The sequence below is a fragment of the Gorilla gorilla genome, chromosome 21, assembly GCF_029281585.2.
Source record: "Gorilla gorilla gorilla isolate KB3781 chromosome 21, NHGRI_mGorGor1-v2.1_pri, whole genome shotgun sequence".
NCBI classification, from domain to species: Eukaryota; Metazoa; Chordata; class Mammalia; order Primates; family Hominidae; genus Gorilla; species Gorilla gorilla.
Genome location: NC_073245.2, coordinates 13921247 through 13927246, shown reverse-complemented (window position 1 = coordinate 13927246; position 6000 = coordinate 13921247). Strand labels below are relative to the sequence as shown.

General features: G+C 47.7%; 1 protein-coding gene across 5 annotated transcripts in view; it reads left to right on the top strand.

Annotated features, from left to right (window-relative positions):
• The first annotated feature begins 1806 nt into the window (after positions 1–1806).
• Positions 1807–6000, top strand: part of RNF24 (ring finger protein 24) — a 94048-nt gene continuing 89854 nt past the window's right edge. The window contains exon 1 of one of the 5 annotated variants that reach the window (XM_055372508.2): positions 1807–1983. The gene's annotated coding sequence lies outside the window, so the exon portion shown is untranslated. Of the gene's footprint in view, positions 1984–2034; positions 2276–6000 lie in introns of those variants that run through there. The other 4 variants (XM_055372504.2, XM_031004756.3, XM_055372509.2 and 1 more) reach the window with 4 other exon arrangements.

Genomic DNA, 6000 nt, shown 5'->3' with positions numbered 1-6000 from the left:
GACCCTCCAGGTAACTGCTATGATTGACAGCAAGGAGGGCAGTGTTCCCCCAGCACAGCCCTGGCACAGGCAGCTCTAGAGGAAGCCTGGGTCTCCCACTCCCTTCCTTTTGCCACAGTCTCCCTAGCACATGCCTCCACCCTTCTCTCACTTTGGGGGACTGTGACCATTGGGTGGCAGGTGACTTCTTGAGAAATTCACTAATGTTTCCCTCTTTACTTCCTCCCTGCCTTGGTGGTTAATGGTTTGCCAAAGCAGAAGGAACATGCCTCTAGGCGCTTGCCATGATGACTTTTGCTTCCCAAAGTTAAGCTACTGAGCTGTTTATGGTTTATGTGATGGGGCCTGAGAGATTAGGAGAAGGACTGAGAACTTCTGGGGGACACATGGAGACTGAGGAAGAGGGGGCAATCATTTCTGCAAGCTCTGAGCTGCAGCGCACACACACACTGTCAGCTGTGGAGCTTCACAGCCATTCCCTCTGCAGGCTCCCAGCCTCTCCAGAAACTTCCGTGCCCCAGGAGTGTCAGACACAAGGCGATGGGAACAAGAGAGTATCTGCAGAATACACTGCCTGCTAAAGACAAGAGAGGACTCCCCAGATCCTTGCCTTGGTATTGCAGGAAGAGCTCAGCCTCCCAAAATCGGAGGTCAATTTATTGCCTGCCCTGTAGAATGGGAGCCGGAGGTTGAGGAGTGGATGTAAATAAAGGAATGCACTGTTTCCTGCACACACCTCTCTCCACTATCTGGGCAGAGTCTAGGTGTCATCCATCACCAAGGTTCTAGCACTCAGCTGAGAGGCTGCAGCAGGAGGGGCAGAGGGAGGAGGGTGCGGTGCATACCATCTCCCCATCAAACCAATGGGCACCACTGTGACCATTCTTCTGTCTCTGGGGACTGTCAATCTGCATGCTAGGAAAGGGGTGGCATTCCAATCTTTCATTTTTTTGTGTGTGAGACGGAGTCTTGCTCTGTCGCCCAGGCTGGAGTGCAATGGTGCGATCTTGGCTCACTGCAACCTCCGTTCCCCGGGTTCAAGAGATTTTCCTGCCTCAGCCTCCCGAGTAGCTGGGATTACAGGCATGAGCCACCACACCCAGCTAATTTTGTATTTTTAGTAGAGACAGAGTTTCTCTATGTTGGTCAGGCTGGTCTGGAACTCCTGACCTGAGGTGATTCACCCGCCTTGGCCTCCCAAAGTGTTGGGATTACAGGCGTGAGCCACTGCACCCGGCCCCATGCTTTCACTTTTAAAAATGCTTGTAGGGCACGCAAAAATACTAAACGGTCGATGGAGAAGGTCTGTCTGGAGTAGTTCTTTTTTTTTTTTTTTTTTTTTGAGACAGAGTCTCGCTCTGTCGCCCAGGCTGGAGTGCAGTGGCACGATCTCGGCTTACGGCAAGCTCCGCCTCCCAGGTTCACGCCATTCTCCTGCCTCAGCCTCCCAAGTAGCTGGGACTACAGGCAGCTGCCACCACACCCGGCTAATTTAATTTTTTGTATTTTTAATACAGACGGGGTTTCATCGTGTTAGCCAAGATGGTCTCGATCTCCTGACCTCGTGATCTGCCCGCCTCAGCCTCCCAAAGTGCTGGGATTACAGGCGTGAGCCACCTCGCCCGGCCTGTCTGGCGTAGTTCTAACCAGGAACAGAGCCAGCGGCCAGGGCGGCACCAGGCCTGGCCAGGGAGCGCCGCGCCTGCGCACTGCAGACTCTGAAGCCGCCGAGCCCTCCGCGAGGTGGGTGGGGAAACTGCCCGGGCATCCGGGTCCCTCACCCCGCCCCCGCTGCATGAATGAGAGGCGCGGCGCCCGCCCCTCCCCCGGCGGGCCCGCCCCTCGCGAGGGGCCGCCGGGCGCAGTCAGCCGCCGCCACCTCCGCCGCGCTCTGTCCGGACAGACGCTCGCCGCCCGCAGCCTGCCGCCCGCCGCAGGGCGCTGACGGTCCCGCACGTCTGCCGCTGCCGCCGGCGCGCCCGAGTAAGTGAGCGAGCGAGGGCGGGGGCGCCGCGGCCGCCGCCCCCGGGCTGGGGTTTGGGGGACCGAGCCGCTCCGGGTTCGGGATGCTGAGGAGACCGCGGGCCCGCGCCAGCCTCCCACACACATACACTCTCCTGGCGCCTCGGCGGGCCGGGCGCGGTGTGCAGGGGTGAGGCGGTGTCTCCAGGCTGAGGAGGGACACGGAGGAGGGTCCGGCGCGGCCCCGGGACTGGAGGGTGAGTCCCTCACAAAGGGCGGAGCGGGACTGTCACCTGGAGGTCACGGAGGGAAGGTGCGTGGGCCCCCGCACGTCCTGCTCGCCCAAGCCCTGGCATCGGGTCCCCGGGCGTGGGAGGCGGCTGGGATGAGCTGGGAGGCTAGGAGGAGGATGGCGAGGACGCTGCCCCCGCGTTGGCGGTGGGCGCGCGCCTTGAGGGGTGCGGCGTGGCAGTGTTTTCCTGGTCCCGGTCTACTCCTCCCCTTTCTTTGTGGCGCTTGTCTCGTGCCCCGTTGTCACAGTGTGCATGGCAGTGGTCGGGGTGGAGACCTCTTCCCTCGGCTTACTCATTAATGAAAGTCACCATCTGTGGGCAGGGGGCGTGTGTGGTTCCACGGGCCGGAGAATTAAGGACCCTCCTTTGTTTCTGGAGACCTAATGATACGTGTGTGTGTGTGTGTGTGTGTGTGTGTGTGTGTGTGTCTCTGTGTGCGCGCGCATTCAAGTGAAAGGGACATCTATGAAATGAGAGAATCAGAGATTGTCAAAAAGGGTATGAGGAAAAGGGGAGGGGATATAACTTCATCACACCTTTACCCGATTCTTTACCTGATGTTATTTCAAACAGTTTTTTCTCACTGTAAAACCAATGGGTTTTATTCATTGGAAATGTGCATCTAAATTCTCCTATATCTGTGTTTCTAGAATACTTTGCCTTTTTGGGCTTAGTTAATGGTAAGATTCTCATGTCTGTCTACATAGGAATACTCCAACGTATAGGACACTGCTTTCCGGGTTTAGTTCATTGATAATTTGTCCGAATGCTCATAAACATGTCTATAGGAATACTCCAATATCTCTAGGACACAGTTTTCTCCGCTCCTGAATACAGGCAGATTTTGTTTCTTTCTGCCTCCCTGTGTTAATGAGAAGGTAGTCCAGCAGGTTCTCTCTACCTCCTTGCTTTTTTTTTTCCCTTAATGCTTTGGCAGAGGGTTTTATTGCATATTACCCTGGCATGCGCCCTTGCTTTGATGTGAATTTTCCTGTGTTCTGTTGTCTGGTTGTACAGCCCAGCTCAATGGCTCCTCTTACAGGACTACTGGAAAACAGAACACCTTTTTTCATTGTCCTTATCTCCAGAGAGAGAAGGAAGCGCTGTAGGTTCCCACAAACGTTGACTCTGTCAGACTGCCTGCCTGACTTTGTTGTGTTGGTAAAGTTATGAAGAGTTGCAGTTGTTGTAGACCAATTAAAAAGAGGCTATTGGGATAGCACCAGCTCTTCCTTGCTATTTTCGTTTTAAAACAAATGATATGAATCTTGCAAGATAGTTGTTAACTCTGGTTGCATGATGATTTTCAGTTTCTTTTTACGCATATACTTTTACAGCGTGTTGGGAAATTAGCCACTCATTTACAAGAAACACACCTCCAAGATATTTTTATTATGGGTCGGGTGCGGTGCCTCACACCTGTAATCCCAGCATTTTGGGGGGCCGAGGTGGGTGGATCACCAGAGGTCAGAAGTTTGAGACCAGCCTGGCCAACATGGTGAAACCCTGTCTCTACTAAAAAAATACAAAAAATTAGCCGGGCATGGTGGCGAGCGCCTGTAATTCCAGCTACTCGGGAGGCTGAGGCAGGAGAATCGCTTGAACTCCCGGAGGCGGAGGTTGCAGTGAGCCTAGATCGCGCCATTGCATTCCAGCCTGGGCAACGAGAGCGAAACTCCGTCTGAAAAAAAAGAAAAAAAAAGCTATTTTTATTATGATCTTTGGATTCAAAATAGCGGTTTTAAAAAATTAAGAGGCGCTTATATTGGATGATATGAATAATTGTATGAGTTCTGTTTTCTTTAAGATTCTCTTTAATATTTTTAAAAATCACATGTATTTTAATTCCTAGTAGTTTTCAGTGGAAAATGAAATGTAAACTAAGCAGTCTTCCATAGCGTCTGTTTATGTATATTCCCTCTGTTTAAAACATTTGCTTTTAATTTGAAGGGGAAATTTTCCATGGTCAGTTCAGGATACATTATTCTTAGTAAAATTCTTACCACGTTCAAATTCTTTTTTGTAAGAGTAAAAAAAAAATTAATGAAAGTTGATTTTTCAATTGGGGACGTTTTGGTTTTAATGCATGATTTAAATAAAATCTTAATATCAATTAATTTAATTCAGATAAGTTAATTTAAAACAAGAGCTTTTATGAAGGAAAAATGAAGCAGAAAAAAAAGAGCTTTACTAACTAAAGTCACTAATGTTGAAGTAACCCAATACATTTATAAACTGCCTGTCTTGACTGCATAAGACATTTTTTAGGAGTCTCCTTAAAACAAACCGTAAGGGGAAGTCTTAGATAAACAGAGTAGCATAACCGGAATTATCACTGAAATAGGCTTGCACAGTATCGCAATTTCATGGAAGTTTAATTTTGCAAGAGTGACTTAGCTATTTTTAATATCAACAAAGGAACCTAAACACAGCCTGGCCTTGTTATTCAGCATTCTGTTAATCAAAGTATTTGCCAACCCATAGTTTAGCATTCTGTAGTATGATGATTGAAGAAAAAATCTAAACTAACTTTTAGATCCTTAAAATAGATAAAATAATGTTAAGTGCCGTTTTAATAGTAAATATTTATTCATTAGAATAGTAATATTATGTTAGTGATGGTAAGAGCACAGATGGTAACACTTTGTTAACTAGGATCTATTATCCTCCCAATAATGTCTCATAATAAAAAGTAATTTATTTTTCCATTGAGCATTCTCTATCAATAATTGCTTTTTTGTTTTTTGGGTGTTTTGTTGTTTTTTTTTTTGAGATGGAGTCTCACCCTGTCACCTAGGCTGGAGTGCAGTGGCGTGATCTCGGCTGACTGCAGCCTCCGTCTCCCAGGTTCAAGTGATTCTCGTGCCTCAGCTTCCCGAATAGCTGGGAATACAGGCACTGGCCACCACGCCTGGCTAATTTTTTTGTGTGTTTTTAGTAGAGACGGAGTTTTGCCATGTTGGCCAGACTGGTCTTGAGCTCCTGGCCTCAAGCCATCTGCCTGCCTTAGCCTCCCAAAGTGCTGTGATTATAGGTGTGAGCCACCGCGCCCGGCCAATAATTGTTTATTGTTTTAAATGGGAGTTTATTCTAAGATCAGTAATAATGCTATTACAATGTGTTAGCTTGAATCATATGAAATTGCCATATTGAGACTGAGAAAAAATCAAAATCAGCAGTCTTATATATTATATAGTTAAACCACTCTCAACTCTTACCGGTTTCTTTTGGTATTTACCTTTATACTTATTTCATTTTTAATGTTTATACTGCTATTTCTTAGCTCTTCACTTTTGGATATTCTCTGTGGACTTCTATTTTGGAAGTTGAAGACTTAACTGTCTCACATAACTATCCTTCCATTTCCCACTCATACTTGACAGTTAGGTCAGTATTCAGTATTTATATGACTGACAGCGTACCTATTATTCACAGTTGAGCCACGTAGGGTGCTATTACTGTGTTTTCTTCTTGAACAACTTTTGTTGCTCCTGAGTTAAATAATTGCCTCTTTTGTTTGTTTGGTTTTCATTTGCTGAGTTTTCTTTGTATCAGTCACTAATTCATTCAAACTCTATGACAAGACTGATTATCTTTGAATATTCTCAGGTAGTCACTCACTTTCATGTCTTTTCCCCAGGAGATGGTCCTGCTGGAGCCCCCTCTCTCCTACTCCAGTCTGGAATTGTTTGCTCCCTGGACTACTGCATAGCCATCATCCTGGGACTTCTCTTTGTCATCATCT